Genomic DNA, 8,758 nt, shown 5'->3' on the forward strand with positions numbered 1-8,758 from the left:
CACGTTTGCAGGTCTAGGGAAACGTGGCAGCAGCCTCCACGTCCTCACCTCCTGGTAGTTGCCACTGAAGGCTGTGGCTCAGGAGTGGCCTGTGGCCTGCGCTGCCCTGTGGTGTGTCTGCGTTAGCCTCTGCCCTCTCTGCTCCTTTGCAGCTGACCTCCCCCCTGCCCCATCTTGTGCCTCCTTTACAATGAGACTGTCAGATCCTGCTCCCTGTGGAAGCACTGTCCTGTATCTGCTTCACTTCTGAAGTTGCCCCTGAAAAATCTGTTCTGCCGTAACCCTCCTTGAATTTCTTTCTCGCTGCTTTTGTGTCTTTTTTTTTTTTTTTTAAGCTCACAGTTGTTTTGGGATACAGCAAACGTGCAGTACTTAGGCAGAGCTTACTACAGCGTTCCCCTTAAGAGTAAGCTTTTGGCCTCCACAGTCAGGCTTTGCAGGAAACGGACCAAAAAAAAAAAGTGTAAACCAAGTTCCACAAACTGTGTAAAGAAAATCATTGAAATAATAAACTCGATCATGTGTGCCTCACTGGGCCAACCAAGTGACGTGGCCTGAAAATAAAGTTGTCTTGTAGCCTCTCTGCTGGCTGTAGTGATGGTGTTAAGCTACAAAAAGTCTCCCTGCAAATATGTTTAGGGTAGTCCCTGAGCTTTTTTTTTTATCAGGTTCCGAATGAAAGCCTAAAAATGACTATGTGGCATACTTCACCACGTAGAAGACTAATGTAGACTATATACCGCTTTGCTGAGTCAATAAAACTTTACTTTGCAACCACAGGTAAAAACAAACTACCATTAAGGCTTGTCTCCTTTAGTGAAATGGTTTCTTCTTTCCCATTGTTTAAGATCATAGGAAAGTGATCCCATGCAATGGAAATGAGTCTTCATGTAAAGTTACTTTCGTAAATCGCTCTTTCCTTGGAGGTAAGGTACAACTCTGCATAAGAGAAGGGGTATTTCTGCATAAACTTTGGATTGCACATTTGCCATTTTTTGAGGCTGCCCACCTGTAACTAACATGTTACAGTAAGTAATCGCATTAAAAACAACCCCAACCCTTCCCACCACAAACTCCCCTCCCCCCCAAAAAACAAACCCCAAGAACAAATGGAAGCTAAACCCTTTTGTTACCACTAAGTTAAGGTTCCTGGCCTTGAGCTGAGTTGATTCTGTTACTGCTGTGATGCCTAGGTGCCAAGTTGCAGAATCGTGTCCTGTTCTACATACAATGCAGTCTTAAGTAGGAGAAAAGAGCAGGGAGCCCAATGCAATAGTGGAGACAGAAACAAGGGTGATAGGCAGTAGCTTCATTATGCTATCCGAGCATTGTCAAGTTCTTTTTCATAGGTGTCATGGTAAAAAAGAGTTGAAGAGAACAAGGAAGTTCTATAGGTGATGGGCAGCATGTCAGACAGCAGGAAGGTACTCCTTTGTCTGTTTAACAAGTGGAAGAGTGACAGTGTTAGGCAAAATGGAGCCAGGCATTGTCTTCAGTAGAACATGAGATGGCAAATTGCTCCTCGTCCCACAAGAACACGAGTTTAATTTGGGAAACACAAATGTTGGAAACCAAAAAATGTGGAGTTGTGATTCCCATACAGAATGGTCAGTCCTGCTTTGATTATGGGTTGATGCCTTCCTAAACTGCTTGCTGGAATGTGATCTCCAGCTATGAACAGCAAGCGCTCTCAAGAGAGATGATGCTGCCCAACGCATATTCTAGATTGTGCTTTTCAGTTTTGATGAGCACATCAAAACTGAAAAGTAGAGAGAATGTTGCATTCTGTCAGGGATGTGTACTGTGTTGTCATTTTTTTTCCTTGGCACTTCTGTAAGGACAAACAAAGTTAAAGTTATATGGTGGTAAGGGGGTAGGTCTCAGTCTTGTAACAGTTTTTTTCTAAGGGTGTCTCTGTCTTCTGACATTTGCCTTTTTGTGTGGCAAGCTACTTGCTAACAAAGCCAGTTTGTGCATGTTTGTAAATAAGCCTGCTTTTAGTTGGCACCTGTGTACATTGGTGTCAGTCTTGATCTTAGGTGGGATCAGTGCCATTCTGCAGTGTTCCAGAAACGTTAACCACAGGACCAACACACATCCAGTGTTTTTATTAATATGCTTCTAGAGCTGGGCTTTGATCCTAGATTCATAATCACAGTAGAGCCAGTCCAGTGACATAAACTTTGTTTGGATGCTTCTTACTATCTTCATTCTTTGCTTGCAAAAAAAGAGGAGAAAGATCATAATTTTAAGAGCAGGTTATTTTGTGAGGGAAGGAAACCTTTTGGCCAACTGATCCCAAATCTGTACTGCGTCCCACCACCCTGACTTCAGAGTGTCACTTTTGTTTCCAGACTGGTGCTGCTTTGTATGTAGGTTTTAGAGAAGCTTGCACATTTAGGTTTTAAGCAGCAGCCATGCTGCTTTTAACTGCAGTATTGCTTCTCCACAATACTATTGGCAGACTGCTGTTACGTATTCACTCTTAACTGCATTCCTAGCTTTTGATGCTGCAGGTCTTGTGTTTCAGTTACCCAGTAAACTTTCTCCTCACCTAAAGTAGCTGAAACAAATTTCTTGATAGGGACTGGAAAAAAAATAAGGCATGCTGATATGCGAGACCCAGATATACTCTGTGTAGATTCTGAACTCATGATGATTAGAACTTAAACTTTGGATTGATGTCGGGAAAGTATTAAAATAGGACAGCTAATCATTGGGAGCCATGCATGTGCCACATGCTAATATCCTGGTAAGAACCTTAATGGGAGGGCTTTCTTTCCTGCCTCTGTTATTTTTCTCTACTTATTTTGCAGTGGAAAGCGCTAGGGTTCTTTCTGTAGTGATATTTTCTGGTTGGCAGGGGTCAGATAAGTTGTGAAGTCTTCTGTGACTGTAGGAAGAGAAGAGGAACTTTTTTCTCATCAGTGCTGTATCCAAGCTTCCTGACTGCTTGGGGTCAAATACAAGGAAGATAGTTCTTCACCCCTTCTGAGGCCCCTGGTGGGGAATAGTTACTCCAGTGCCTGCTGCAGCTGCTACTGTAGTCTTGGCAAGCAGTGTCTAAAAGTGAAAATGGCCTGATTCTTGTCTGTTTCATTGCTACCCCACAGAGTTCTGAACAGTAGCATTGAAAGACAGTAGTTTGGTAGATTTCATTGCCACTGTCTGAGACAGGTGTAAGCATCAGAGACTTTGGGGTTTTCCACTTGCGTGCTTACAGTGCTGTATCAGCTTGTTTGGAACTGTTCTTGCAGAAGCATGATGATTAGAAACCAAACTTTTAAAAAAATGGAAGCTGGTATATTTCATGAATTGCCTATTTTAGTCTCCCACCTTAAGGAGAGGCTCCATCTTGATGCTGTTCAGTTTTCAGGCCTTGTGATAATCTACAGGAGACCAAGTGGAGTAAGTACATCTTGTCCCTTTTTGCTCAGGAATGAATTGATGTAGCAGTGACAACACAATTCATTGGCAATTGGCTCCTTAATTCTGTGCTTGGACTAGTCCTATCCTTTTCAAAACTGTGGAGATGGGGTGTGTAGAGAGAGGCAGGCTGCAAATATATGGTAGAATAACCTGAGGGCACATAAAAAACCCACAGTGTGCAATGTTGCTAAATGTGTTTGTTTGTTTTTTTCTTTTAGGTGTACCTAGAAAATCCTTGTTGAAACAGACATCTGGTGAATGAAATAATACATTTTGGTGAGAATCTTTATTTTATTCAATATAGTAACTCTTTATGCATATGGAAGCTGTCTGACTAACTTCAGAATTTCCTAGTAGTCCTGTCTTTATTCAGATATGTACATTCATATTAACTGTCTCATAGAATATCTTCTGGATAGATTTGTACTTGGTGCCATGTGTAATCCCTACACTTAAGGTTGCCTACACATGCCAAGTTTCTCTTCCAAAAAGCTGTTTTATTTTTTTTTAATAACTGTGAAACTTCCATCTTCAACTGAAACATCCCACATCTCGTCTGCTGCAAAAGAGGGTTCTTTTTTACAGAGCAGTTGAAATAAGTATGGAGAGATGCAGGCCATCAGCATTTTGGTATTACATTTAACAAGAGAAACTACACTTGGCTCCAAGGACAATAGAGGTCAGTTATCTGGAATAATTAACATTGCCATGATTTGGGATATTCAGTTTTTCCAGGAATCTCTGCCACTGCTTGAGCAGCCTTAGAGAGCCCCAGAACTGCTAAAGTAGTTGTGGCAGCATAGGTAGGGAACTACTTAAATCAGTTTCGTGATTTTTGCGGAAACTTAAAAACCAGCAGTTTCCATGATCACCACAAAAATGGCATTTCCCATAATTTTGAACAGAACCCCCCCCCAACCCCCCCCCCCAAACAAAACAAAACCCCAAACAAAAATGAACTTAGTGAGTGGTCCACTAAAAACCTTTTGTCTCACCACGATTTAGGTAGGTCCCTGTACACAGGGCTCCCTGACAGCTCACCATTAGGCAAACTATTGGAGCCAGCCACTCTGTGCAAGTCAAGGTGGGGGAAGTCAGAGGACTTCCTATTAATTAACATTCCAGATAATTTACTTCTGCATAACTGAAGTTCTCTGGTACCTCAAGTTTGGGGAGACATAGTCGCTAGATTGCATATGTACTTGGAAAAAATCCATTTAGGGTTTGATTAAGCTACAAGAATTTAAAAGCTGGCCTTTACCTATCTGCACTGGCTTAACACACAACAAGCTTGTTTGACTCCTTATACTTTATTTGCTTGTGCATACAGGACAGGGAAAATAAAGATCCAGCTGTGTTTATGCAGTGAGACTGTGTTCCATGTAAATTCTTGTTTCCTTCTGTATGGTCCATTCATGCATGTATCAAATGAGGCAGGCGTCCTTGCCTTGCTGAGGGTACATCTTGCATATTAGAATAAGCAGTTTCACATTATGGGAATTGCTTACAAAAGTCCATATGCCAGAAGTAAACACCAAAATCAGAATGTGTCAATATTTAGGTGTATTATAGGTCTGTAACTTTGCTCCTTTTTGTATATACATAATGTCTCAAAATATATTGTTGCATCTTATTTTTTGCCTCATGGTACACAGTGAGCAAGGCACAAATACACAGACCTTTTTATTTTTGGCTTTATTCTGTTTGCAGTTACCAAGGTAAATCCTGAATTTTTAATTGAGATCACAAGTTTTGATTTGGTAAATATCTTGTAGTATGTGAGATGAAAATGTAGAACTATCTAAGTACATGATTTGGATGGTGTACAGCAAATGGAACAAGCTTGCTCATTGAACACTGAGGATAAAAATACATTCAACAGCTGCCTCCTCTACTGCATATTGTCCAGCCTAAACAGTCTGATGCCAGGGGTCCTGAATAACAGCTTGTAGCAGACAGTGACTAATGTGGGCCCACTTCGTCCCCTATATTGAGTGTAAAAGGAGGTGGGAATTCAGCAACCTCCCATTTTCTTCCACTGACGTAAGTTTTTAATTAGACTCCAGATACGTAGGGTTATATGCCTTTCCCCAAGAACCAATGTTATTATGAAAACTTTTTTTCCTCCATCTTTGAAAATTGCACATATAACTTTTCTATTCTTGGTCTATCACAAGTACTAGATAGCAATGAGTTGGGCTCACATTTCAGAAGAGCTAGAAAACATATATCTCTCCTTTTTTTTTTTGGAGGGCTCTGCTCTTAGTTCTCTCCATTTCTTTCATTTAAGGAGAAATCTAGCTGTGCAGTTATCTGATCTGTAGGCATCTACATAATGATATATGCCAGGGGTTGTCAAATGGGGGTACGTGTACGCCCGGGGGTACTTGGAAAGGCCCTGGGGGGTACTTGTGGGCGGCCAGGGACAGAACGCCGCCACCCACCACCCCGCATCGTTGGCTCCGACGAGCAGGGCTGGGGAGTTGGGGCAAGGGCAGTGGCACTCCTCTGCAGCCTGCATAGCTGCCCCCCATCTCCCCAGGCACGGGGGACAGGGGCGTTTGCACACGGCAGCTCCCCCCACCACCCTCTGTCCTGTGCCACTGCCGTGTGTTGCTTTCACACGGCTGGTTGCACATACAGCTCCACGGGCTACTGACAGCGCGTGACTGACTGGGTGTGAGGCCCGTCAGCAGTCTGCGGAGCTGCATGTGGGAAAGGAGGGCACAGCGGCACGGGCCAATGGGTGGCGGGTGCAAGCCCTCTCCTTCTGCCCTGCTCCACATGTGGCTGCCACCTCCTCCATCCTCCCCTCCCTCCGCTCTGTGTCTGGCCTCTGGGGTTACACTTCCTAAAAAAGGTTTAAAACCCCTGATCTTTGCCATCCCACAGGATTGTGTTTCCTGAGGTACTCTGCAATTACAAAGAATTTTTTTGGAGCCTAAAACAGGAAGCCTTTTTTACTTTATGTTCAACCCGCTTTTTAACTGATTAGTTTTATATTCAAACTTTTTTCGCTGTATAGTATTTTTATTAACATCTACCTTTTATTGCGCCCATGTATAAATTTATTTCTTTTGAAAGAGATTCATTTCCTGCTTCCAGAATCCAAAAATGGCTGAAAGGATTTCTATAAACCTGGAGGAAAAAATTAGCCTCCAGGCTGGAAACCTGTTTGGTTAACTTCAACCTACCAAAGACAGCATTTCAGAAAGTTGAGGGAAAAGCTGAGGGTTTCAACATGTCACCTTCATTATAATATGTTGAACTGTGTATTGAGATGAATGTCATGATTCTAAAAAGTTGCTTTTAATCTAGACTTTTACTTACTTGTTGCTATTCCTTAACTCACAGTTTTATGCTCTTACCTTGCCAAGGTGAATGTTTTATGCCCGTTCCTTTAGTGTCCTAATTGTTAGTAGGATTTTCAGATTTTACTTAAGTGCATTTTCTTAAGCATGGGAGTCCTTGCTATTCTTATCTCATCTGAAGAAGAGTTCTCTACAGCCTCATTAACATTCTTACCATCAGAACAGCATGAACAGAAATTGATAAGCAGATACCCCAATCTGTAGGTGCAAACAACACCACTTTCCATCTTATTGAAATTGTACAAGTCAGGAAAGATTAAATGCTTTGGCCAGCGGTATGGTTCTTTCACTGTTTTCAGATTGATGTTGGTGGCACTTATGCTTCCATGTGGCACAGGGAATTATAAGAAAGCTTTCACATGAGTGGCTGCAAATGGTTGAGGAGTGCAATTCTGAGCTCCTATTTTTGGAAAAACTTGGCATGTAGGTTTTTTGTTGTTTTTGGAAAGATGTGATTTCTTCAATAATGTGATCAAAGTCCAAAGTAACTTTTGATTTTAAAATACTGGTATCTTAAAATGTAAATAAGCTATCCTATCCCAAGGGGAAAAGAAAACTCACAAAAATATATCCACCAGCATTTATAATTTTAATGTCAAGTTAATGGCATAAATCTGGTTTAACTGACTTAAATCATTCTATCCTGTTGTATATGTAGATATGAACCCATTTACCTATGTCAACCTAGATACAGCAGCTATTTAATGTTGCACGGCAACATTAGAGTCATTTAGGATGGGAAGTGCTGACTAATAACATATCCTTGAAACAGCAGGGATAAATTTGGGAGGAGGAGGAAAGTTTCTCCAACTTGAATTTGACCAGGCTACCAGAGCTAATAAAAGTGATAAAGTGTTCTGTGATTTTTATTTTTTTTCATGGTCCAGTTAAGGATTACTGTTTTGTTTTTTCATTTGGGAGATTTGTGTGGGATCATTATACCTGATGCTCTCCAAGTGCTTGGTAGGTTGAAACCTACTTAGCTTGAGAGGTGATAGTCGCATGGTTGCAGGTTGTCCTAAACTTCTGAAACATTACTTTAAACTTATATGATTCAGCCTGTTTCATACCTCTGTTCCTCTAAATCAAGAAGCACTGCTTTTTTCATCCAGTACTGAAATCCTGAATACTAAGAGAATTAAACTTGTGTCTTAGCATGAGTTATGCTGGCTTTTATATTCAGTGGTGGTTTTACCCATCCATTGCTGCATGAGACACATTATTGTTACCTTTGCGGTCAATGCAAGAGCTGACCAGAAACTGGAATTCCCATTCTACTTGACATTTCAGAATTTCCAGCCATCTCTTTCTCCCCCAAAACAGAATGGAAAAAAATTAAAAATTTGAACGGTTTCCAAAAGTTTCCAGATCTCCCCAAACAGCTTAGGCCTGCTCTTTGGGCTGCTAAGGATTCTTGGAAATTGTACTGCCCAGGAGCCAGAAACTTGGAAATGGTGTTCCAGACTCCCCATTAAGTGGACTTCTGAGGAAGATGCCATGGCAGGTTCTGTCAGCGCAATATGTGCTCAGTTCTTGGAGAGCTATAGGTACCTACTTTACAAGGATTTAGGTTTGGGATACCTACCTGCATGCAGGTCCTTGCTTATAGCCCTGACCTGGGTACCTCGACTCTGGAGCGGTATGCAGTTTCAGACCAGCCTTTATGTTTAGTATTTACCGGAATCCAAGATACCTTGGAATGTAAGATGAATCTCTAGTAATTAGGTTCTATACATTGAAAATGTATAGGTTTGTTACAATTTTCCATGTATAGAATCTAATTATTGGAGGGTCATCTTAAATTCCTTGTCCCCCACTACTGTAGTGGGGAAAGTAGTGGCAGGGGAAGAGGGGGGGTTAAGCAGCTTGATCCCTATGCCCTCCTGCACATGTTTCCTCCAATTGGTAGCAGCTGTTGTACTAGTGGCAGCTGTGGGTTATAGCTGCAGCCACAGCAG

At 41.7% G+C, this 8,758-nt stretch overlaps 1 protein-coding gene across 2 annotated transcripts in view; it reads left to right on the plus strand.

Annotated features, from left to right (window-relative positions):
* The first annotated feature begins 3,646 nt into the window (after positions 1–3,646).
* TMEM263 (transmembrane protein 263) overlaps positions 3,647–8,758 on the plus strand; it is a 16,801-nt gene continuing 11,689 nt past the window's right edge. For both annotated transcript variants that reach the window (XM_025204906.1, XM_025204905.1), the window contains exon 1: positions 3,647–3,705. The gene's annotated coding sequence lies outside the window, so the exon portion shown is untranslated. The remainder of the gene's footprint in view (positions 3,706–8,758) is intronic.

This window comes from Alligator sinensis, unplaced genomic scaffold (assembly GCF_000455745.1).
Source record: "Alligator sinensis unplaced genomic scaffold, ASM45574v1 scaffold267_1, whole genome shotgun sequence".
In the NCBI taxonomy this organism is placed as follows: domain Eukaryota; kingdom Metazoa; phylum Chordata; order Crocodylia; family Alligatoridae; genus Alligator; species Alligator sinensis.